This window comes from Bactrocera dorsalis, chromosome 4 (genome assembly GCF_023373825.1).
Source record: "Bactrocera dorsalis isolate Fly_Bdor chromosome 4, ASM2337382v1, whole genome shotgun sequence".
NCBI lineage: Eukaryota > Metazoa > Arthropoda > Insecta > Diptera > Tephritidae > Bactrocera > Bactrocera dorsalis.
In genome coordinates, this window is record NC_064306.1 from 35,658,028 (window position 1) to 35,684,553 (window position 26,526).

Below are 26,526 nucleotides of genomic sequence, written 5' to 3' on the forward strand. Positions count from 1 at the left end.
CAAGAACTTGTTTCTGATCGTTAAGTTTATATGTCAGAAACATGATATAGTGACTCTATATTATACTACTTATATATACATAATTATATTTCCATGATTTATATAATATAGAACATATTAACATCGAAAGTTATTATAAGCGAATATTAGTTTTATTACAGATCCCTTTAAGCCTTGCTGAAAAACTCGGTGTTTTAAAAAATTAACTCTTTATAAAATTCGAATGTAAAGTTTCTGGCTCTCATTTCGCTCTAGCTATGAATATAATGGTATGAGCTTTCACAAGAAACTATTGCCCGTTACTTAAGTCTAGTTCAAGTTTGTTTTGCTTTTGAAAACATGAGCCCACATTTAGCTGTATCTTTTATATTTGGAAAAACGTTAATACTTCTTTAGAGAAATATCTTCTTCGTATCTCCCTATAGAGATTTCGTAATTTCTCACAAGCTTAACAGATGAAAGATTTTTTTTATGAGAAATATAGACACTGGAAAAGCTTTTGAAGTGTCTGTCCTAAGTTCTTTTAAAACTGTGCTTTGTTGCATCAGTCAAATAGATCTACTTATGGGTTTTTCTAGTCTAAAATTTGAAAAATTCGATAGCTTAGACACAAATTTATCTTGAAGTTACACCCATTCTGGTATCGTGGCATTTGGATCGGGTTACTGGACTACGTGAAACTACTTTTGAGGTGGTTGACATGATACCGCAAGTTCTGTTCCACCGTTTCCTTTGAAATTTGAGAAAATTCTTTGCTATATATTTCACTATCGCGCCGGTCTCGAATTTTAAAAAAATTTTAATTTAAGCATTTTAAAAAATTCGAAAAGTTATTTTGTACATGATAAGACTGTAGTTAAGCGGAAGAACGTCAGCCCAAAATATATAGTATTTAATTATGATTATTATGAAACAAAATCGAGAAATTGGGGTTAATTTAATGGAACTTTTTTGTGGAATAATTGCACTCATCGTTAAAATCCGCGAAAGCACTTTATGTACTTCAGAAAGACAAAAATAATACAAATTTAACCACAATAAAAATTTTGCTTATGTAAACTACACCAAATATTCTAAAAAAAAATTGTTTCACTTCGCAAACTCTCGAAAACAGCTGAACAAACACTTACCCGTATTTGGCTAAAGTTTTATATAGAAACAGGTGCAGAGACTTGACAAACGGTAGTACCTGTGTATGCCAACGAACTCGTGCGGCAAAATTTAAGGTTTTTTTTACTATACTTCCATCCATTCTAACACACGCTGCCTTGATTTTGCAAATTTAATTTGCCAAACAAAAATATTTGCGAAATTTTGCCAAAAGGAGAAATTAACGATAAGTGAAAAACTGCAAACATTAATATTAACATTTGGGTGGGAAAAACAGTTATTTAAGAACAGTTCAAGGTCCCATTTTAGTTATAAAAGTTTTGCAAACACCTGAGATAGCAATAGTTGTGGAAAAAAGTTGGCAGGAGTTCTAAAGCCAAAGTAATTCTTGAATTCTTAAAAAATTTTGTTATAAAAATTGTTTAAAATAAAAAAATACAAATGCGTTGCCTACTTTTAGCATTCGGCATTTTCGTCGCGATTCTTTCTTTCGCCTCCGCGGCGCAGGTTTGTGTCATAGATACACGTAATTGTTGGCGCCAGAAAAACGTTTGCGCACGCTTCGGTCAATCGAACTTGTGTCAGAGGTTCACCAACTACTGTGATATGCAATCCGCTAACTGCGAGCAGACAGCACGTAAGTTTAAAGATTCTGAGGAATTAGGAAAAAAATCTGATAATATTTTTTTTTTTCATTTAGAATACACCAAGGTAGATTCGTCCCTCTGCAGCCAATTGAGTAGCGGCGTAAGAGGTTTTTGCCTTGGGAGAAGCGGTAGCACCGGTAGTTACAGTGGTTACGGCAGTAGTAGCGCCAATGTACAGCCGATTGTTGTTAGAGGCTAAATTTATGTTGGATTTTTGAAATTACTTTGATGTATTTTTTTCTCGAATTTTCCATGCTAAGCGAAATTAATTTATTTTTGTAAATAACCTGCACCTTGGATGTTTAGTAGTTACCTATATACAATATTTAATAAACATATGCTAAGTTATGTTTATACATGTGTTTTTTGGCAAATAGTAAAGCAATTAGGTCAACCTTACACACTGTCAGCAAAAAGTTATGAAGCAGAAATACATTAGTTTAAGTATTTCGAAATTTTTTTAAGAAATTATCTTGACGGGTCAAATATTACAGACTTGTTTTCTTCTTCTTCTTCTTGGCGGAGCAGGTACTTTATAGCATGACAACCCACCGCGATGTAGGTCTCAGGTCTTACTAAGTTATTAGATGCTCCAGAACGAGCGAGCTCGTCAGCCAGTTCATTCCTGCCTATACTTTTGTGACCGGGCACCTAGAAAAAGTACACTTGGTTACATTCCGATAGACTGTTCAGTCGTTCTCTACACTCCTCAAGCAGCAGCGATTTGATCTTTGAGATTGCTTTATGTGTGACTTGACTGTCGCTAAGTATGGTTATACGTTCTTTGCGATAGTTGAGTTGGAGGTTTATCTATACACACCGACTTATGATCATTATCTCTGCTTGAAATATACTTTAAAAACTTCACATAGACATCTAGAGTTTGGTGGGTGGTTCTGCATCTTCTGCACAAATTCCCTCCGACATTTTCGAGCCGTCGGTGTACGAGTATTACTTGATTTTACTATCCTAAGCAGTAGCTCGAGAACGGAATCGTTCCATTCAGTCTTACCGCTAAGGGTAACCTTGGACTTCTTAGTGAAGTTTAATTTTTGGCAATACTGTCCCTGGGGAAATAGCCAATTGTATTTCACCTTAAGTCCTTCACATGCTGGGATGAGATTACATTGCCTCTGCCAAACCCTTCTGCTGACATTTGAATCAGTGTGTGTTTTGTAACCTGATCGATGGTAGATTTTACAAGGAGGTACACAATACTTTGGTAGAACCCTCGACGTCCAATACAGAAATGTTAACTAGTAAGAATTGTACTAAATACCTGGAAGTAATTTCGGACAGCAAACTGACGTGGAAAGTTAATATGGGAGAGAGGCTTAAAAAGGCCAATAACACCCTCTACTCGTATAAAAATATGCTATGGTCCACATGGGTCCTATCACCTATTCTTATGCATTGTATGTTGGTCAGCAGTAGTCAAACCAATCTTATTTTGTGGTGGACCGTTGTCAGCAAAATCTCATACAGGAACCGCGGTACCTATTGATACCCAAGAGTGCCATCCGCTCGACTTCCAACCCAGTTCAGGAAACAGCAAGTCGTTAAAATATTAATAACAAACCTTCATTTAGATTTACTTACAAGGTGATCCTTCAGGTTTTTAAGATATCGATCTGAAAGTTTGCCACGTCTGTTTCTCACCATGAAACGGCTCATTTATATAGTTGTCTTACAAACTGAACGATCGAAATAAAAATTGTTGTACAGATATCTTCACTGAATTTGTCATGAATCATTGTCTAAGGAAATGGTGCAATCTACGAAGAAATTATTTCGGTAGGATCAATATGGCATTTGACATCAGTTATTCTCCGAAAAAATTCTTCAGATCGAATTACTTTATTTACTTTTGTCATTCAAACTGATCTATCAAAACCAAGTTCTTATAAAAAATATTTTGTATTCGTGTAGGGTGTTATAACTTCGGTTCAGCGGAAACTAAGGTTTTTTCTCGTTTTTTTCGCTCCTGAAGAGGTCTCAGGCAAAATCATATTAGTATATAACTCTTTGTACCATTAGTGTTTTTAACCAGTGTAGTCAAGTTCTTAAGCCTACTTTTATTATTCAAATAAAGAAATAAATATTTGGAACAACTTAAATCAACCTAATACGGCACTATAAAAACCCACGACCTTCATACTTATCACTCAGTTATTCAAAATAGTTTTTAACGACCATGAAGGCCTACTTCACATTCGGTTTGGTGCTCGCACTTTGGTTGCCTTTGGCCATCGGCTTTCGCAGATGTGTTATAACAGACTACGACTGTACAGTGGACCAGAAAATTTGCGCACGCGGCCCTTTTGGACAGTGTCGTACTTTCAAGAACCCTTGCACGATGCAAATGGAGAACTGTCATCGCTTCATACGTAAGTGTAACGAAATTTAAAAAAAGTACAGTTAAAAAATGTGTTTGTGTTCCTTCCAGCATTTACGCAAACAGTTACGACCGCCTGCAATGGTTTGGCCGATGATACTTTGGGCAGTTGTTAGCAAGGCGGTGTTGGGTTTAATTTATTTTAATTTTATTGTAGTTTAAGTGTAAAAATAAGAATAAAAAAAAATGTTTTTTTATTTTTATGACCTGCTTCTCGGCTCTACTCGACGATAATGAATTTATTATTCTCGACATTCTTCTCAAAATTGAACACATTCGTTGTATATGCTGACATAATCGAAAAAAATTTGAAACTGTTATGTTAAGGTCTGAATCCGTTGATATATATTTTCTAGTTGTGGACGAGCCACTTTTTTATACATACAGAAATTTGGTAACTTTAACTAAATTGAACGATTTACGTGGTACACATTTAGATGGATTTACATATATCAGGACCTTCTCGAGCGATATTCCGCATAGCACACTTCTCTAACTTTTCACATAACACAATTCTAGATTCCATTTGATTCTTTGACTTTCAAGTAAAGAAATCAAGAAACAATTAATATTACAAGATAAAATTTTACACGAATAGCACCTTTGAGTAGGTTACCTTATGACCAATATGATATATATGTAGTTGAAATTTGGAGTGAATCCTTTGCTGACAAAAATATGTCCGTGTGTTAAAAACGAATTGAATCGGACCAAACTCCCCTCAAAGACTTTCGAACTTCCATTACCTTAATTTACATATAGGCGTGTTCGTCTAGTAACAAGGCGTCTGTATGCTTAGAAACAGGTGAAAACTTGCCTTAGAGCCCATATAGCTAATAGACCTTATGTATCTGAAGGCATTACTTGTGTTACCTCCGGCTTTAATTCTAGCAAGTTGCTAGCGTATGAAATATTCGGTTATACCCGACCTTAGCCTTTTTTTACTTGTTCTGTGGAACCGAAATTCGTGATTTCAACACCATCACTTATTGTGATTTCGTGCACTTTCCTTGCCTAATATCTTGTCATCGATTCAAATTTCGCATTAAAACATCTTCTAAGAAGGCTTTCCTTTTCAACACTTATCCTGAAAAGGTACTGATTTTTAAAATCTTTAAAAACACTTTAATTTACTATTTTTACCTTGATAACACACTATTATTCTCAGCAATGTTTGTGAGGGGTTCGTTCCTAACTGTGCTATAACTTATACAACGAACATTAGTGAAATATTTTAGTCCAGTAATTGGTAAAAGAAACAATATTGATGACTGATTTGCCATTCTAGTCATAAATGGTAAGCAGGTAGTGTTTCAAGGAATTTCGGTATTGTGGTAAATTATTGATATTGCCCATTTGAAGCTAGAAAATTGCAAATCTTCCTGATTTTTGATATCCTTGTTTTTAAGTGAACCGTATGTGATGACGTTCTGCACCGATCGGAACAAATAGTAGTAATTGTATTGGTAATGGATCCATTTTTCATTACCAGTACTCACTTTCGTTCAGCTAGAGAGCATGTTCACTATGAACTTTTATCAAAAAACGAAAACTTTCGACTATGGTTGTTTTTTTTATTAAAGTAGTGAAGAAGAACTCCCCGCAAAAACAAACAAAAGTTAGTAATATTTTAGTGAAAAAATTATTATCGTTTACGCTTTAAATAATGAATAACATTTTTTGAAAAAAGGCACTCAAGGACAGTAGCTTTCCAACGCATGTTCGGAAAATCGAGATAATGGCCTCAATACACCGAATCTGTTCTAGACTCGATACAACCAAATATAACCGAATAACCCTGAATTTTTTTTGAAATATTCAGGTATACTAAATAATTATGATTAAAAAATTTTGAAATAGAACTTCTGTTAAATTTGAATCACTAAAATATGTCTTGTTCGATTTTGAAGGATTTGGGGATCAAATAACTTATGATCAAGACTATTAACTTTTTTGTCAAAATTGTCAAGTGTATTACATTTCACTGTTTTTATTTTATGAAACAATTCAGTAAAATGATATGGTTTGCTTCTAAAATTTGTACTTCTTAATTTTTGTATTTCTTCATCATTTAAACCAGTTTTTTGTTCGATTCGTCGTTACAAGACTTGACGATTGGCGAAACCAAATTTTGTGTAGAAATGCGAAAATAATATCGCCACTACTGTAATGCAGCATAATAACTGCTGCCTACTTTCAGGCGTGCGTCAAATAAAACACGTTTTAAATGAAGTAAAACATGTTTTATGCTTTCGATTTTCAACAATGTCTATTTAATACAGCAGGACAGAACATTTATTGCCGTTTAAAAATCATAAAAAAAATAATTTTAATGCATTTTTCTACGAACTATTACTTATGGTAACTAAATTAATGCAGAACGTAAAATTGTGGTTGTCATGACCACAGCCAAGCCATTAACCGCCAACAAAGCGGCAAACTTGCCACCTTTTCTAACGTGGTTACATTTGCCACTTTTGTTTGAGTGTGACAATGTTTGTGTCTACTTCGATTGAACGGTAGTGCTTCGCGTCGCTAAACAACTACAACAATGCCGGCCGTCGGCTGCCGGCAATACACCGGTGGTGGCGTTGCACTTGTCTTGTTTACATTAGTGCTTAGTTTATGTACATTTAATAATGACAGTGAACGCGCTGGCCATTACCAACTAAACAAACGCTGGTGAAAATGCGAAAATCTTGAATGAAAATTAATTTGAAAATACTGCAGAAGCGGCGCGTGGGCCTTGCCCAAGCAATAACCATTCGATTAAATTGAAATCGGTTTGCAATTCGCCATTGGACGACGAAAGTAAACAAGTGAAAGAATGTGTGTCTGTTTTCGAGGGAATCTCAAGTGGGCGAAATTCGGGAGAAAATTACAAAATAAAATGTGTCTAAACAATCGAAAAGCGAAATTAAAGTGCTAAATTATGGCAGGAACGCCGAAGACAACACAAAATATAAAAGACAAGGCAATGGTAAGGAGCTTGTACCGTTAAGTATGTAAAAGTGGAAATTGCGCAAATACGTCTGAAGTGGCCTAAACCAATAGTGACGGGAGCAAGACACCCATTGCTCGGTCGGCAAACTCAATTAAGTCGCCTTGTAGACGTCAGTGCATGCACTCATATATGTGTGTATGTTTGTGTCAGTGTAAGACATTTGTGTGTGTGGCTGTTGTTGGCTTTTAATTTCACATTAAGTTGAAAAGCATTTAATTCGCCTAAAATAAACAAAAATTTAATAAATTTGCTCAAAATGCAGAAAACAGCTGCCACGGCGCGCGTGGCATGCTTCGCGGCCGTGGCCGCCGCAAGACGCCGAGGCGCGCTTATTGATTTTTTCCCCAGAGTTCGATTGCTGGGCGTTCGACTTTGCTCTTCTTTTTTTCTTTTGCTTCATTTTCCGCTGCTTAAGTTGCTTTTCATTCCCATTGCAACCACAACAACAACAGCAACAACTTCACCTATTTAATTCTACTCTCTTTTCCTTCTTTTGCTGCTTTCGCGCTAACTACGTTTCGTTAATTTTAAGTTTTTCCTCCCATTTGTCAGCAGTTCTTCCTTTTTCCTTTTTCTTTCTAAATATTGGCGAAACTTTTGAGTGCTTGCCATTCAGCCAGCGCGTGCAAATGCAGTAAAATCCATCAACAACTTCTCACGCGCAGCAATTTGCAGTTCACCAACAGCGCAAAGCCAATCAACTGCGGCTCCTTTCACATCAATATTCGTATAAAAAAGTAGAATTAAATTAATCAGAGATGTATGTAGTTTGAAAAATAAATTAACCCACAAATTTAATAGTTATTCGACATGCGTGTTGTTAACACGTGCTAATGGGAATCATTGCGCATTTTATGAATTGAAATTAAGTTTCTGAAGTGTTTTCGGTTCTGCTGTCTTCGTAATGAAGACAAAGAGGTCTGTACTTCCTATTTAAGAAGCATATATCACGTAATGGAGGTTTTCAGCCCATACGCTCCCATAGACGGTATAAAAACCTCTAAAAATCTTTCAATTTTCCTGTTTACTTTGGAACGCCCCTTGTATGTATCATTTTTATCGACTACTTTTTGCCATTTTTCCGCTGGAGATATTTTTCCATCAGCGTACAAATTTTCTGGTTTCTCGGCGAAAAACTGCGACAAGTAATTTCACAGGCTTTTCCTGAATCCAACTTTACTCCATTAAGGGAGTTCTGCATTGACCGAAACAAATGGTAGTGCAAGGTTAGGGCTGTATGGTGGATGCATCAAAATTTCCCAGCCAAGTTCAAATCAAAGATGTGTGTGGTCTAGCGTTGTCCCGATGGAAGACGAAGCTATTTCTGTTGATCAGTTCTGGCCGTTTTTTATCGATTGCTTGCTTCAATCTCATCAGCTGTTGACAGTAAAATGTAGAATCAATCGTTCGACCAGGCTGGAGCAGCTCATAGTGGATGATTCCTTTCCAATCCCACCAAACACTCAGCATAACCTTTCGAGGCGTCAATTCTGGCTTTGCGATCATTTGTTGAGCTTCACCTCGCTTGGACCATGATCCCTTTCGCACATTCTTGTCGTACTTGATCCAATTTTCGTTTTCTGTTGCCATTCGCTTCAGAAATGGTTCGATTTCATTTCGTTTCAGCTAAGAATAGCAAATGTTTATTCGGTTCATTAAATTTTTCACAAACAATTCATGTCATACCCAAACATCGAGCTTCTTATTGTAGCCAGCCTTTTTTAAATGGTTCAAACCCGTTTAATGATGAATGTTAAGTTCCTTAGCGATGTCATGGCTACTTATGTGATGGTCCTGGTCAATCTTTTCCATAGTTTCATCGAATTATTCAACGATAGGTCGATCAAAGCGAGGTGCATCTTTGAGAACAGAACATATGTCGATTGTAAAAATTAAAAAATAATGCCATAAGAACTATAATAGAGTTATAACTGGTCAAGACTGCGAACTCCATACGATGACTATTATAGGAGCAGTCGGGTGGTAGAAGAAGAGGAGACAATAGAACAACTATTGATCAATAAAATTTTTGTACTGAATAAACTTCGTCAGCAAGAAAACAATAGAGTAAGCGGATTTTAGTCCTTGTGGTTTCACAAGGATTCTTCTAAAGGCCTAGGTGCGTCGACAAACAGCCACTTTACCCACCCCCCATACTCTGAAGTGTAGCACCTTACACGGCTCTTATAATATCGATCACTGGTAGACAGTTGAGGGAACACTTCGGTGAGCAGATAATTTTACGTTTTGGACCAGTCGACTGGCCTCAAAGGTCGTGTGAAATCACACCGTTGCAGTTTTTCCTGTGGTAATATGTAAAGTCTAAAATCCATGCGGACAATCTCGTATCGATTCAGGTTTTGCAGCAAGACATCACGCGTGTCATTCGGCAGTTATCAGTCAAAATGCTCGAACAAGCCATCAAAAATTGCATTCAACAAGAGGACGATTTGAGACGTAGGCGCGGACAACATTTGAAAGAGATAATCATCCTGAAAATAAATGCCAAAGAATGTTCTTTCGAATGATAATAAAAATTCCCCATTAAATTTGAAGTTTCTGTGTTTTTTCTTTAAAAAAGTAGGGAACCTCGAAATGGATCAGCCTTTAGTTGACGTGTTTACTTCGAAGTAGAATCTTATTCATCTTTTTAGATGACCCTGTGAATGAATTATGTTTATCGGATCTGTGGGGAAGTACAACTTTAACAGACAGGATTTTAGCTCTACCACTCAGCAACTAATCATCGTCTGACGTTAAATTGCTAAAAAAAAACCCATTCCTGAAGAGATTAGAATTTATGACGGTCAATGCACTCGAGTCCGAAATAATACATATTCATTTTCGAATCTGATAAGCGATAATTTACTTAGCAGTTCGCAAAAGAGAAAGAGAGGGAGAGCATGCATGTTTCCTGTAAGACTGAATATAATTTTAGGTCGATCCAAATAAAAAAATGCTTAGAATATGTTATATGTGTAAGATATGCTCGTCATTGTTAAAACTTGCATAATTTTCAATTTGTGCACAAGTCATACGAACACACACACATCCACTAGCGAACGCGCTGAATGCTCCGCATTTTAGAATCTCCCCGCTCTTGGAGATAATGCGCTTTTTTGTTTTGCTACCTGCAACAAATTGGGTCCCTCCACTCGACAAGTGCCATTGGAACTAAAAAAAAAGATAAAAACAAACTAAAGTCACGCTTCAGTACTGTTTGTTCGCGGCTGCCACCTTCGACGTGTGCCGTACTCGGCCACTGTGCCGCATGCAACCTGTTTCCATAAAACGATTTAAGCATTAGCGTTTTTGTATGTGTGTGAGTGTGTATGGCTGAGCGCTCAGAAACGCTCCCCTACTATAGCAGAAAGAGCGTTGCAGTCATTTGCTCTTGTTTTTGTGATTGTTGAGTTGTTGGTTGCGCTGTTTGTGTGATGTCATCGTAGTTGCAATAACATTAACATGAACACCCGATAAAAGTGTCGGTGTTTACAAGACGACAACGATGACTACGACGATGACGACGACGAATGAGTAGGAGAATGATGAAGATGAAGATGAGCATGACGAAAGGAACACGACCAATATTAGCATTCGAGTGAGTTCTTACTTGCCACAGCGTATATTACCGCATAAAATCGCACTGGAGCATTAGCTGGCACATAAAAGCAGGGCAAGTAGAGGCAGGCAACAGCGAGGTAAGGCGCGGTGAGTACACCTTTCTGGTTCATTATCGTCAACGACTCTATCCCGTCTGTCTGTCACTCAATCCAATTGCAACAATGTGCTGGTGCTAGTATCGCTGCTGTTCTCGTTGTTCTTGCTATTGCTATTACTGGCAACGTGCAACAAGCGCGCTTGTCGGTCAAAGTGCAATCGTTTTTTACGCTTTGCCGCACTTGTAACGGTGACTCACCGGTATTTCGAGCGAATCGCTGGCTGGCGAACGTGTTGCCAACGTGAATGATGGCGCGCCATAAAAGTAAAATTATATTTTATTGCCCGAAATTTCGGAAGCGAGTAATAAATTTTATTCGAAATCAGCGTAATGCTTTGGTGCTTTAGTGGTGAGGCGGGAATTGGAGAATTATTTGATTGGTTGGACAAAAACATTATCAGCGTTTGGAGGAAGTTGGAAAATATTTATGCGTTTAGTGACTTTCGGAGGACTTGGAGGCAAAATTTTAAGTTATTGTGAATTTTTATCGGAAATAAGGAAAAAATCAGCTGATAGAAGACATTGCCATCGCTTTTATTTTGTAATTGATTTGATTTAATGGCAAAAAGCATTATTTTATTTTGTTAAAAATTACCAAATATTTTAGCTTGAAATCTTTATTAGAAATAAAAAAATATTACTTTAACTTCGACTGGATCGAAGCCTCTTCAACTTATAATACCCCTCATAGCTGTATTTTGTATAGCATAAAAGGGTATAAGAAGATTCCTAGCTTAATGTTCATCTTTTGGTCATTTAACAGGACAGCTATATGTTCTAGTAGTACGTTCTGAACAGTATGCTCGGAGATTATAGCCTTGCCATGGACAACAACTCATGAAGATATCTTCTCAAATTAAAAACTTTTTCATATGAGGAGCTGAGTTGGATTGATCAGCTTGTATGGCAGCTTACACCATATTGATTTGAACAATTTCTTCTGAGGCTTCACCGCTGCCCTAAATACTTATCCATGACGAGTTTCTTGAGTGTATCTCGTCAAATCTGTAAGTTCTTCATACTTGGTTCCATTCGTCCAGTTTATATATTTTGTCAAAAAAGCACCCGGAAATTGAAATTAAATTCCCCGGGTAAACGATATTTCAAAGTAGTTTGCTAAGTTGGCAGGATTGTTCTTAATTAATGTGCCAAACATGAGCGTCAACCGCCAACCAGTTCGTTTACAGGAGATGCTTAAGTCGGTACACCCCAGTAGTGCCTTGCGATTCTTAGATTAGATAAGATATCGAACCAAGAATTTGTCTCAAATTTTGTATTTTTAACCAAATTTCGTGAGCGGAATTCTTGCAAATGTTGGAAAGGGCTTACGGTAGTTCAATTTTATCAAAAACACTAGCTTGCGAGTGGTACAAGGCGGTCAAAGACGGTCAAGATATCGTTGAAGACATGCTTCAATCTGAAATACCTTCGACTTCTTCAACCCATGAAAAAATTATAAAAGTGCACGATATGGTGCTTGAAATATATCAGGCAAGTGTTAGAGAAGGGACAAGAGAGGTCGACATCTCTCGTCAGTTCGTTCGAAAGATTTTGGTAGATATTTTGGGTATGAAACACATTGTTGGCTCACTCTTAATCTCGATAAAGGTGAATTTTTTTTTTTTAAAAAGAGTACCGAAACAGGTCTCTGTGAACATGCTTGATCATGTGAATTCCGACCTCACATTCATTGAAAGCATTATAACTGCCGATGGTTCATGGGTTTGATATGTAAACCAGTCAATAATCATCGGAATGGAGGGGAAAAACTAGACGAAACCAAAAAAAAAAAAACCACCAAAGCCGCTCAAAAATCAAAGTGATGCTCATTGATTATTTTCGATATTCGTGGTTTAATGCATCATGATTTTTTTCCGGAGGGAGAGACGGTCAATAGTGTTGAGGCGTTTACGTGAGAACATCCGTCGAAAACGGTCGAAATTGTGGAAGAATAATTAATTAATTTTACACGGTGACGATGAACCATCACATAGAGCCATGATTGTCACCGAATTTAAAGCCAAAAACGAAATGAATACCATCGATCAACCACAGTATTCATCAGATTTGGCTCCAGATGATTTTTTCTTGTTCCCCAAACTAAAATCGCCTCTCCGTGGAACCGGTTTTCAGTCGTTTGAAGAGATAAAATCAAGTTCGCGGAAGGAGCTGAAGGCTATCCCAAAAAGTGTTTAAGAAAAATGTTTCGAGGACTGAACTAATCGTTGACATAAGTGTATTATATCTGGTGGGGTTTTAATAAATAAAATTTATTTTATTCCCTTCTGAGTGTTAAAAACTTCGTAGCAAACTTAATATTCATTGTATGGAGTCACTACTATCAAAATTCGAACTTTTTGAAGGTTATGTAAACAAAGCGCCATTTAATCGCTTTCTACAAAGACCCAAAAACTCTCATAAATTTAGTATTGGAAATTCAATTAATAATATTAAATTAAAAATCACAAAACCCAAAACTGTTTAAGAATTTCGAGACTTTCAAAAGAACTTAAACTCATCCATTCAATTTAGCGCTAGCTTGCTATATTGCTTTCATTGATTAGTTCAAATTGCCTTCTCAACTTCTAATTTAATCACAGGTGATCTATAATCTCGGCTATAACCACTCTATATTCCGTAAAAATGTTTGATTACGAAATAAGACAAAATTGACTATCGTCAGTTTATCGTTCTTAGATGTATACAATAATTTTTTCTAAGAGTAACATTCAGTACGGTTCGACGGATCGACATATTAAAACTTCGTTCGTATTGCTTTTGACAACACCAGAGTTTTTCACTTCCAGGCAGATGGTTTGAGACAGAATTGGCTTTTTTCAGATTTTCCAAGATTTATCACAAAAAATGCATGATTATAATAAATTTTTTAATCTAAAACGCACTGATAAAGATAAAACCTTTATCTGTTACAGAACCTTATTTAAAATGCAAAATATCTGATCAGTTAACTGTCTACATGGAGCTTGCTCCGGCTCTTAAAATAAAATAAATGAAAATATATAATAATATTATATAATTAATAATTTCTGCACCCTATAAGACATAATTAACGTTCTTTAAGATTCACATTTCTCTATCAAGATTTGTGAACAATTTTTGAAATACATTTTCTTACTCTTTCACCGATAACCTCTCACGGCATTTTCTCCAAGTTTTCTAATGACATGTGACAGGTGTTGCTGTCAAGCCAAATGCAAATACGAAACAGCTACGCAAAAGTAAAACAAAAATCGATTCGAAAAGCAATAGCAATAGCGGTACGTGTAGCTAAGCAGGATTCGGTATAAACAGATGAGTCCACGGGAGAAGGTAAAAAGGTCAATAACAATGCATGAACTGCAAGTTGCAAATGTAAATGTCAAATGCGTTGCGGCAGCTGCGAAAGTTGGAAATCTAATCCGAATGCGCTCTTCTGACACGGCGGAGATAACGGTGCAGTTGATGGAGGGAGGGAGTATGCCCAACGTCTGGATAATTTATTTGCATACAAAGCAAACTGTCAAATGTTGCAGCTGCATTTGGAGCGCATAAAAAGTCAATAGTGTATAAATAAGTATAGGTGGGTCTTGACGGAAGAGATCAGCGGATGTGAGAGAGATGCTACTTCAGAGATTTATGTAATATGGCGTGAAGATAAGCAACATTAGTTTTTCTTATTTACATAACTGTGTTTCTGAAAGTTATTAGTAAGAAATGGCACCGCTCATTTCTAGGGAGAATGAGTATTGGGAGTTTTTCAGCCAGAAGTCACGCATTTGAATTTAAGAGGTGAAGCTTGAGAACCACTCAAGTCGTTCTATTAGCAAACGTGTGAGGCTGCGATCATTGGAGACTTGCTGACAAACTTTCACTAGGTCTATATTCACCCATCTAAGAAAATTCCCCACCTCCGTTACTAGTTTTGTTTGTATCACCAAATAATCATTCATCTTATCCACATTTTTCTCAATCGAACCTTCTACAAGTGCCGAACCTAAACCGTTGTTGTCTTAGACATCTACTGGAACCTAGCCTAGACGGTCTGGTTTGATTCCACGATAACTGATTTACAAAGTGCATATTTGATACCCATTTCTTTTGGTTAGGTTAAGCTAGGCTAAGAGGTCGATCCTAACAGAGTTCTTATTTGGATAGCATAAAACGCCATTTTTAAAATCCTTTGTATTACCTCTTTATAACAGATCATAAGACCCTTACAAATCAACAAAGCGTTTGGAGTCCATCACAAATTTGTTAAGACTAATGTCAGTTCGGCTATGTCTTCTGGTTTGCCAAAGATAAGACTGCCGAGGCGTTCTTACTCTTGCAAAGGCTGGACAATAGAGGTGTAAGTGCTTGGGTGTTCTCAACTCACCTTTCTCCATAGAATTTTTGGCAAGTTGGACTCGTCAAGATTTTCAGGCTTACCTATTGGAGGCAGTAAATTGGTGCAGTAAAAACCGCTACTATACACTTTACTAAGGCAATTAGTTTACCAAATCTCCTGCGTTCTATTCTAGTTGGATCTTGCAATACCATAGGCGCCGGTTGTTGTTGTTGCTGTAGCGGCAGAATTCCGCTGAGTTGACCGTCCTTGATCGGATAAAAATTCGAACCGTTCCGGTTACGCAGACCCGACTGTCGAGGGAACGTTCATCTACCAGCGCCTACGTAGGGCACGTGACGTCCATTGGTCCAGCGTTGGAACGCAATATGCTTAGAGATCCAACTCTTTTCCATTCCAACGTGAACAAGACAAAAGTGGCTTCTGGGACTAGCACGTCAGCTATGCAGTTGTCAGTGATTTTTCTGTGACAAAGCATCCAAACGTGTCTGATAATGAAGTATCTTGAATCCATTTATAGTGTAGTGGCAACGTCGGTATTGTTATCGGAAAGAGAAAAGATATTCATACCCATGGCAAGAAAGCAGGTTCGGAGTTCCAAAAGCTGCTTAAAGTACATAATTGGTATATATCAGAGCGACTTTTGCACCATTTTCAAAGTTGGATAAGACAGCTTGGTAATCCCACAATAGCAGGTTCTACGTTACCGGAATTGACCCGTATTTTATCTGACGAAGATCTGTACTTTCTGAGATCTAACCTCGCAGCTCGCAGCAACTGAATGCTTTTTCGGTTCCACTATTATAAAGATAGATTCATGTGTCCTCTCTTCACTCTCGTCTTCCCACTTTACAGCTCTAACTTGACACTGTCACTTACCAGGCATACCTGGGGTGAATTAGAGCATTACATTCGGTTAAATGAAGAGCTCCTATACTTCCTTTCTTCATATCTGACATCATTTCGCATCTTTGTCTTTCCATGTCATTACTTTATGTGTACCAAAATACTTGGATATTACAAAACACCTGAACAATGAAGAGGAATTGCAAGTACAGACATAAATACATAGAAATATGAATACGAGACTTCACAGAAGACAGTAATCTATGACGTGCTCAGCACAAAAGACTGTGTGGATTTAGAAAAATAGAAAACGTAAATAAATCACGTGCAGTCTGAAATTTTCGAAGCGATATTGGAATATTCCTGAATTTCTTTTATTTTCATAGACAACAGTTTAGAGGCAAGCCTCTGGTATTTTATACATTTGCCTTAAAGGCCTCAATCCTATTGTTGGAATGCAACCATAAAACACACATATGCACCTGCTTGTAATGAAATTGTGCACGTTGCATGCCACACGGCCAACAATAATATGCAACAAATGCGAATCCTGTTGAGACATTGTTTAGACTGCTGAATAATGCCGCCACACTAACACTCATGTAATTATAGGTGACGCTTGGAAATGCCATGAATGCAACTATGCGTTGATGACTCAGTAACTGCAACAACAACAAGTGACAGCAAAAATAACAAATGACAGGAGCGCACCTGTAGCGCTATCGAAAAGCGATCTACAATAAAAGCAGAAAGCAAGTAAAAATGACAAATTAAAAAGAAGCGACAGAAGAAGAAGAAGCACCCTTGATTATGGCAAGTTGTAATTTAGAAAAAGAAGGAATAAATAGAATTCATAAATTGAAATGAAGTGAAATGAAAGAAGCGCTCATTTGGAACGCGCGCTGCTGCACTTACTAATGGTTTTACGCATATAACGGGTGGTTCATGTGGTTGTTTCTAAAATGCTCGCTTTGTGCAAAATTTTAGATGGATACTCCAAAAACTGAAGGACTAGTAAACACATATACAGAATGACGGACGTATAGACGGAGGAACAGGCTCACATGGTTAAATCGACTCAGTTCGTCACACTGATCATTTATGTATATTTTATATAGGGTCTCTGAGGTTTCCTTTTGGGTATTGCAAACATCCTAGTAGACAGAAAAGGTTCTGCCAATAGAGTTAACAATACTCAGGAGTCCCACTTTTCCAACGATGTGCGCTGAGACACCGCTTTCAAGTGTGCCAGTCCTCAAACAACAAGTCACAATTGTGCTCAACAATTCAAAGTCTTCCCTACAATAATAGTTTATAACAAATCCTCAAATTTTTAGTTACTGAGGTCCAATAAAGTCTGGAATTAAAATAAAATCAACATCCACTTCTTAATTTTCTCTGTTGGAACTTAGATAACTTACGAAATTGGAATTCGAATGAAAAAACCTGATTGGTAGGTTGGCTAGCTATAGGTGCCCGTCCATTATGACGTCCACGTCCTAGATACGCATCGTCGCATAACAAAAAATGTCTAGAACCAGCCAATTTCCAGGGTTCATAAAAAGTATGGCTACCGCAATGCTTCAGTCGTGGTCTAGCGAATTCTAGTCAATGGAGAAGAAAGTGTCTACATGTTTCTACCACATCTTCCTCATTGCGTCCTCCACAATCTTTAGCCTTAGCAAGTGAGTGTCAGTAGAATCATGCCCAGTTAAAACACCTACCGATGCGACATTGTGAGTCTTGCTAAAACCTTATTCGGTCCACTTTGGGTCAGAAGACCTTCGCACCTTCACAAGTGGTGGCTGCTGACCAATGATTACTGAGCTCGCGTGAAGCCATTAGATCCAGCGCTCAAAGACAGGGAAATCCAAAAGAATCCTTCACCACTCTTCTCTTTGAGGTTCAATCCCTCCATGTAAAAGCTCACTGTGCCTCTTCTCTAGCGACTTCGCCGCATGCTCATATCTCTCGGTGGCATGTATTTGGAGAAGATGCCGCTGGGAGTAGGTTCCGCGAAGCAGTGGCCCAAGTTAACAGAGATGCTTCCACTGACAACAATGAGAGCCCCTCGCTGAACACCTTCTAGTAGTGTAGCGAATGAGGAACAGTATAACAATATACCGTTAACTAAGGTTTTGTAAAGCCAACGGATAAGTTTAGTGAGCGACCCCCCGAGACCCCATAGCTCTTTTACCACAACATAAGGCAATCAATGTGTTCCTTATCCTCTCCTCAACATGGCTTCCATGATAGCTTTCTATCAAGGATGAGAACTTCACCTTATACATTGGGTGAAGTCGAGAGCCTCTCAATAAAGGAAGGGTTCTATCCGGGATTTTGTGCCTCCTGGTAATAACACCACTTCAGTTTTCTTTGATTTGACAGTTAAAACGCTACTTTCCGCCCGGCTAGCTACCACGTTAAGGTGATACATTCGCCATATTTTCCATATTTTTTTATACATAGTACTGTAAGGTCATCTTCCTGGACAGCGAGTTGAAAGAATCACCACGAAGTCTATTTTCTATCGATAGTTTGAGCTTTCAACGTTTTTTAATGCGTTCTATGCCTTCGGTCAGCGTAATCAGTTTTGTACGAAGAAATTATGAATAGACAAATAGCGAGCCACAGTGGTCCGGCTGGCCAGGTCTTAGAAACCGAGACACAAACCCTGGCCACCGTGGCTTAGTTTACAATTTCCGCCTCCGTTTCTGAGACAGTATTCTTCAGTTGTCGTTTAACAAACCTTTAGTTTAAACTTACCTATGGACCACCCTATGCACATATACATAAACACGAGTGAAGTCATTATTATCGTTGACTGCATCAGCCATTAACAGCGAACCGAAACAGCGAACAGCAATAGACAGCTCACAGACGCATGCAACCGTGATGAGGGGTGAGGCGAGAGCAAGGCAGAATTGTTTATATACGTATGTATGTATATACTACAAAAACATATACTTGTACATGAATGCAAGCGTACAACAACTCTAATAATTGAGCACTGCACAGTTGCAATGGAATATGAAAGCATTCGCCATCCGCACAAATGTCTGAAGTGAATGAATGAAATGAAAACGAAAAGGACATTAATGAAGTGAATTTGCCGTAATGCTCTTCATTTCGTTTGCTATAGTAAATTTAATTTTCTAAATAAATTGTTAGCTCTATTCGTGCTTAAATGAAAGGGTTATTCACAAATCAAGTGCCCGTGCACGGCGAAGTGTCTCCTGAAAATGTCAGTCGGTGAATGAATGGGCGCCGCAATCAGACAAAAACACAAACAAAACACTGATGAGCGTGATAACTGTAATATTTGCATTGCCTAATGACATGCTGCACATTCCATAAAACTAATGCAAGGAATGCAATTATGAATGTGACAAATAAAAATTAGGCGAATTTATGAAAGAGATCCTCTGGAAGGCTCTCTGTTTTTTGTTGTGAGTTGTTTAATTGTGTACTTTTGTTGTTGCTGTTTTGTAAGTGTATATAAATATGCAGGTTATTCATTTAAATTGCCCTTAGGGATGTCAAAGCGCTAATTTGTTGCCATTTAATTACCCTTTGGCTCGAGTGATTTGAGTAAAGCTAGCAAAATATAACTTTTCCTTGACAAGCCGGTCGCTTATACATACAAACATATGACCTAGGTGCTTTTGAATAGGCTGATTATTACATAGTAGGTCTAATTTGACATCTTGTCCATAATTCTTGAGACCGATTTTTTAATAGAAAAATTATTCGACATATTCAAGAACTGGTAATAATCAGTTAGCGTCAGGTGAGGACAGGACTATAAAGTAGGAGCATAAGGATTTCATATCCAAGTTCCCTGTACTTCTGACTAATCACTATCGATGTATATACCTTAGCAGTGTCCTAATGGAAGACAAAACCTCTTATATTGACTAAAGCTGTCTGCTGCTTGGCTATAGCTTCGTTCAGACTATGCAGTTGTTGGCAGCACAGGCCCGAATTAAGAGTTTGGGTATAATAGAGTAGCTTGTGGTAGATAATATCCTGCCAATCCCACGAAACACATAGCAAAATACACTGACCCCCAATATTGGTAACAGTTTGCGCCGGTTCGCCGCAACGGTTTTACCACGACCCTTTTCACTTGACTTTGACGTAAGTGAGTCACTGGCTTAACTAAAACACTAGATGACACTGGCTCGTATGGTACTGAAAATTTCAGTACTTGCGGCTCATTTTTATTTTCCCCTATATCTGCTACGGAATCTTCTTCAGGTAATTAGTATGTTGATCACATAAACTCTGCTTTGCAATCTGTAAAATTCTTTAATTGTTGATACACAAATATTTTCCTGGAGTATGTTTTTCGAATATTAGAGATAGACAGAAATGAGAGACAATAAGGACTAGAGAATCAGAGAGATAGTCATATTCATGACGAATACTCTAAGAAAAAAGTCGTCTATTCTCCAACAGATCTGAAATGTTCATTTGGATTTTCAGTATCATTGTTCGGTTAGTTTCTCCCACTTAAGTTTTAAAGCATACTTGATTGCAATGATTCATTGATCATCGGAATGCAGTAGGATCTTCAATGGCATCGTGGGTCCTAGCACTGGACCAATGAACCTCGCATGCACTGAACAGGCGCTGGTCGACGACCAGCTCTTTGCGACTGCAAGATCCTATTGAACTACTTGCTTTGAGTAAAGTTCATCTTAATAAAATTGTAGGAGTTCTTACTTTACATTGTCCAATAAGCATTATTTTTCGAAAGTAAGTTGCCAAATTTGTATGAAGGTGGGTGAGGTGAAAACATCCATGCACTTTCTGCTTCATTACCCAGCCTTTGCACGACTGAGGCTGAAACATCTCGGTAATCTTACCTTCAAAGAGCCAGAAGACTCAACTGAAACTACTATTAGCCGTCTCAACAAATTTGTGATAGGCTCAAAGTGCTTTTTAAGGATCTTATGATCCAGCTTTTAGGAGTTTTAGGTACTACAACAAACCGGCATTCTAAACTAAGTGAAATTCGTCATAGAATCGACTTCGTAACCTAACTAGTAGGATATCGATGATGAAACTACTCTCGCCAACTTTCTATAGTTTTTTCGTTAAATCCCGATTCATGGAGCTGGCATAATTTGGTTCTTTTTTATTATTGACTCGAAAGCTTTCAGATCTTATTGGATAACTGCCACTCATTGGGTGGTTCATTTAAGTTCCTACTACGACGAAATCTTAAACTGAGGAGAAAGTCTCTTCCGATAGTGTTCGTTCCAAAAAAGACAATTTCTTAATCTCTCATATTGTTTTGAATATAAAAAAGCCTTTTAAAAATATACATAAAATTCTGTAATGAATTTTGAACTTATGGAACGCTCTATAAGTTGGGGAACGTAAAGAAGTTCGACAAAGCATTTAGCTTCGTTCAAAGCGCTTGCTATATTTATAAAAGCAAATTCTCTTATTTTAACGTCCAAAGTTTCGCGTTTCTCTAGGACGAACTAATATTTATAGAATAATTTCGATCTCTCACTTATTACTCACTACTTCAGTTTGAATCCCCGTAATTTTTCGGAAACCTATACACATTTTAATAAAACTTTATGCAGAAATAGTATCAAGCTCTAAATATTGAAATACATACAATACTGCACACTTCGCTCTATACACACTCATTTCGCACGAAATCACAAAAGACAACGTTAAATGCCGGAAAATAACAAAAGACATTGGCAATAACCGTCAACACGTAATATGTTTTGCATATTTTGTCCGCACAATGACCCCCGAAAACCAATTGGTGACCAATAAAAGTATGTATTTAAATGTGTGCAGTAATAACGTCACGACCTCACTTAATCTCACTTAAGTTGGCGCAATTCAAAGCAATACCTTTCACACACATACACGTATACCTGAACACAGAGTTGCACAAATACATACATACATACATATGCACCCACATAAAAACTAAATGCAAATCTGCGTACAAACTGAGCCAATTTAACTTCTAATCACGTTTAATCGTTCAAATATTCATAACTTCACTTTCCACCTGCTTTCATGCCACCAAATGGCAGACAATTCAAGCGCCGCTGCTGGCCAAAGGTACATCCATACATATTTGTATATACCCGAATTACATGCCACCAATGTATGTATATATGTAGTTTGTGTTTGTCACAGTGTGCTGACAGCATGGATATAGGACAATCATAAAAATTCATTTGGGCCAAACTTTTGCGAGTCTCTTACACGCACAGTGACAAGTTTTTCGAGAAATATGCGATGAAACAAGAAGTGTATACTCGTATTAGGGGTATGACTTCAAGTTTTTCGTGCAAAATTTGTAAATTTAGTTTTTAGAAAGATGACTTTTGTTTTAGTTTAAAAACACTTATAAAAACTTATATTAAAACAATTTGTGGATCGATAAAGCATATTTTACGAATTACAAACGATGCATAACACTCAAGTAGTATTTCATGTGAACACTTTGGCCGACCGGAAGAAATTCGGAGTAGACCACACCTCGATAATCGAAGAAAGCTAGCTTTAATTATTGACCTGCTTTGAGATGGTTTTTCGGTTTCGGCTCACCTTTGTTACGATAGTCGTCTAACTGATCGTCTGTTTCTGGGTCGTAAGTATAGATCAAAGACGCAATCAGCAGTAAAAAATAATACGTTTTGTGACATCTCGGTAGTCAGAAAGCACTGTTTCGAAAAAAAATTAGTCGAAACCAATCGAGCTTTCCTTTTTCTTAGACCAATGGTTTTTAAAAATAGTTTTCACTGATTCCTCCGATATCCCAACGATGTCCGTAGGATCTCTGACTGTAAATCGTTGATTCTCAAGCACCAATTGTTTTGTTTCATTGACGAGTTGATCAATCATCCGTTGATAATGACGACGGTCCTGGACGTGGTTCGTCGTCAACGCGTTCTCGATCCTCTTTGAGTAGTTTGTAGCATTCGAAAACACTCGTGACAAACAATTATCAGCGAAGACCTTTGCCAGCATTCTGAAAAAATATTTCGACGAATGGGTTTTCGCTCGAAAATTAAATTAAAAAGTTTTACTATTTTTAGTATAAAGCAAACCAGAAATTTTAAGATTTGATATAATTTTCATAAATATTCTTATATGAGATACATGGGGGCTGGTGTTTCGACACAATTTTGGTAGTACGGCATACAATTACCAAAAAGTAGAGACTCTATGAATTTCATTAACTCGCTTATTGCTATATATGATATAAATTCAACGAATATTTGAAAATCAGAATACTAGGATTACAAGGATAGGGGGGAAGTATTGCCAAGTTTTCATTCATTTCAGGCAGGAGGATTCGCTGTTATTTGAAAGATTTATTTTATATTTACTATTAGGTGACAAATAAATTCAGCCGGAAGTTCAAAACTATTTATAATAGGTATATTGGTGCTAAGAGGAAATATTGACCCGATTTCACACGCTTTTGGCACATGGACATTTGTCAACAAACAATATTCTCCCCGAATTTCTATACTAGATCTCACAGACTGACCGATATGTTCGGTAAATTAGCCGTATGCACTGGGGCCCGCATACATATGTGGTATTACGACCGCTGAATAGTTATAAGGCTGAAATTTTTTATTCTGATATCTTGGTTTGAATGGTTGATTTGTATCCCGTAAATTGAAGGAATTAGATGGAAGTTTAAAATATTGTTATATGGGAATATGGAGTATCATATACCGGTACTCTGTAGCACAATGTTGTGAGAATATAAAAATATCTAATATTAACCGCATTTAAGGTCATACCCCTAATAGTAGCGCCTTATAGCTACATACACAAATATGGACCTAGTTTAGGCACTAGTAACCACTGCCATAAGAAATTAAAATTAATTTTTATTATTATATAACATTTACGAGCTTAATACGAGCATCAACTATAACCATCCTTTTGTCAGTAATCACGGTAACAACATAAAAGTTATGTCGAGGCCTTTGCGGATATATGAGTACATACTAATACTTAGTTAACTGAAGTTGCACAGTGAAACTAGTTAGAATCTTATATAAAGACTGCGACCAATTAGAAGTGACAGATAGCGTTTGTGAACTTAGAAAAGTGTATATAAATAGATTCTTCAAAGTCTACCAGTATTCAGCTCGCTTATTTTCGCCATAAAAGTGCGCAGAACAAATGTCTCTACTTTGACATCAAAGTAATGCCAGCCAACTGGACTTCGTATCTCTTCAAGCTGCCAGTACACACCAGCAAATTTGCATATAGACAAACATACAAACACACATACATAGAAATACAAATAGTGAGATACGCGCAGCATCAGCTAGTTGCCAACCAAATTACGCACTTCCTAACGCGATAACAATCTGCCACAGACCATACGGCGAGACAGCCTTTACAATTCTCTGCGGACTCCTGGATGAGTGAGCAGTTTGCGGCTCCCCACTCACACAGTTGGCACACAAGTTGGCAGCACTTCTCCGTTGTATAGTCTAAAGTTGCGGCACAACATACCGATGCCGCGGTCAACAAGGCGCACCGGCAAGCGTGAGCCACACGCCTCGCGTCGGAAGAAGCGACAGCCGAGCAAGTGAAACGTTAAACTTGTTATGGCCTGGACATGAACTAGCAATAATAATAATTTCACGCATATAAATGTCAGTTTAAGTAAAAATAACTTTATTTAATGCTAACAAGCGTGCGCCTATGCAACACTGTATATGAAGGCACCCCTATACAAGTATATGTATAGTAGGAATATATACTCTTTATGCTCACACACCCAAATGACTGACATAGAGGCTGGGCAACCAGTGTGAGCCGACTTCCTTCTAACGAGTAGTATGCGTGATTTTCGGAGCCGTGTTTTAATTAAATGCTCATCTGCGAGGAAGTGGTCTAGTAAGAAACGGCTGCATGAGCCAACAGTCAGAACAATGTTCGAGAACTTGAGTACGTTCCCATGACAGTCGGAGCTACATAACCAGAACAGATCCGGGTTTTCAAACAGCCAAGGATTGTCATTTCGGCAACATCTTCACTTTTACCTTCACCTGAGGAATGCATTGGTTGGCTTATATTGTGGTAATGGGATTCGATGTGGTCACTGACTAAAAGTTGAGATTTGACTTTACGAAACCATAGTTAAGCCAATACTGTTCAATGATTTATTAATCTAGTAGAAGGCGCTTGGTAAAGCCACACTCGATAAACAGCTAGAATGCGTTAAATGAGCGGCTCTGATCAGTGGTGAGCTTCATATAGCACCAACGATGGCATTTATGCCGTTTTACAAATACCATAGATTGCTATCAACGCTGAAAACTGAACACATTAAGGGCCCAGAGGTGGTCTTTGTGAAATTCTCTCCCTCTTTCTCACTTCGACTGCATCCCTAATAACTTGGATCACTGCGCCGCGGAACATAATCCTTCTTCATCCACACATCTATGGAACATAGTCGCTGGAGAAGAGGCTCAGTGAGTTTTTTCACATATGGTTCAAAGTGTAAAAGGAGGGTTCTATCTGGAGCTCTCAATCAATCTTTGTTTCAGACTGCTAGACCACTGTAGTGTCTTTCAAGCAGAAATTGCAGCCGTCAAGGCAGCAGCATACGAACTTCTTCGAAGTGCAGCTTTCACCGTAGAGTGTCTTTGGTCAGCAACCAGCACTTGTGAGGTTGCCTCTGGTCACAGGGTGAAACTTAAAAGGCCCATGAATTGCTAGCCTCAGCAAGGCTTACAACGCTGCAATGGAATACTTCCTAACTGTACACTGTCCCATTGGCACTCTCGCGGTGAGTGTAAAGATTCTGGAGGACGTAATTTGTTAAAGGTGTAATGAGGAAGATAAGGTGGAAATATCCAGGCACTGTAACGTCAACTGTCCAGCTTTCGCCAGACTAAGGTTAAGGCATCTTGAGAGCCATACTTTTAACGAACCTGGGGAATTGCCTGAAATTAATTTGAGCCGTCTCAATGAGTTTGTGTTAGGCTCTAGGAGTCTCTGGGCATCACAATAGATAAGGATGACTAGCTGCCCAAACGGGATTATTCGTGGCCTCATGACAAATGAGACTGTTTACCTAACCTAATCTAATCTTCATCTGTTACACAAGGGTTCTACACAAGGATTCTACAAGTGTTCAGGGGCGTATGTATGTTACTGAAATGTTTCCAAGAGGCGATCATCGATTGAGACGTCCGAGCCAAACTTCTACCTGGGTTCTAGGCATCACAACAGTAAAGCGTGCCTAGCTGTCCAAAAGGGATTATTCGTGGCCGCATGAGAAAGCAGTCTGTTTACCTAACCTAATAGTCGGTTACACAATTGTTCTACACAAGGGTCCTACGAGTGTTCAGAGTGTATTTTATTGAAAAGTTTCAAAAGTTGTCAAAAGACGTCCACCGCTTTAGAGTTTCGAGCTCAAGTTCAACTTTA

At 37.9% G+C, this 26,526-nt stretch overlaps 2 protein-coding genes across 3 annotated transcripts in view; one reads left to right on the forward strand and one right to left on the reverse strand.

The window, feature by feature from the left end:
• Positions 1-26,526, reverse strand: part of LOC105227268 (uncharacterized) — a 545,529-nt gene that overhangs the window by 74,609 nt on the left and 444,394 nt on the right. The gene's annotated exons all lie outside the window — the stretch shown is intronic.
• The window catches only part of LOC105227243 (protein folded gastrulation), a 164,966-nt gene continuing 145,149 nt past the window's right edge, over positions 6,710-26,526 (forward strand). Inside the window, exon 1 of the mRNA XM_049456317.1 lies at positions 6,710-7,132. The gene's annotated coding sequence lies outside the window, so the exon portion shown is untranslated. The remainder of the gene's footprint in view (positions 7,133-26,526) is intronic.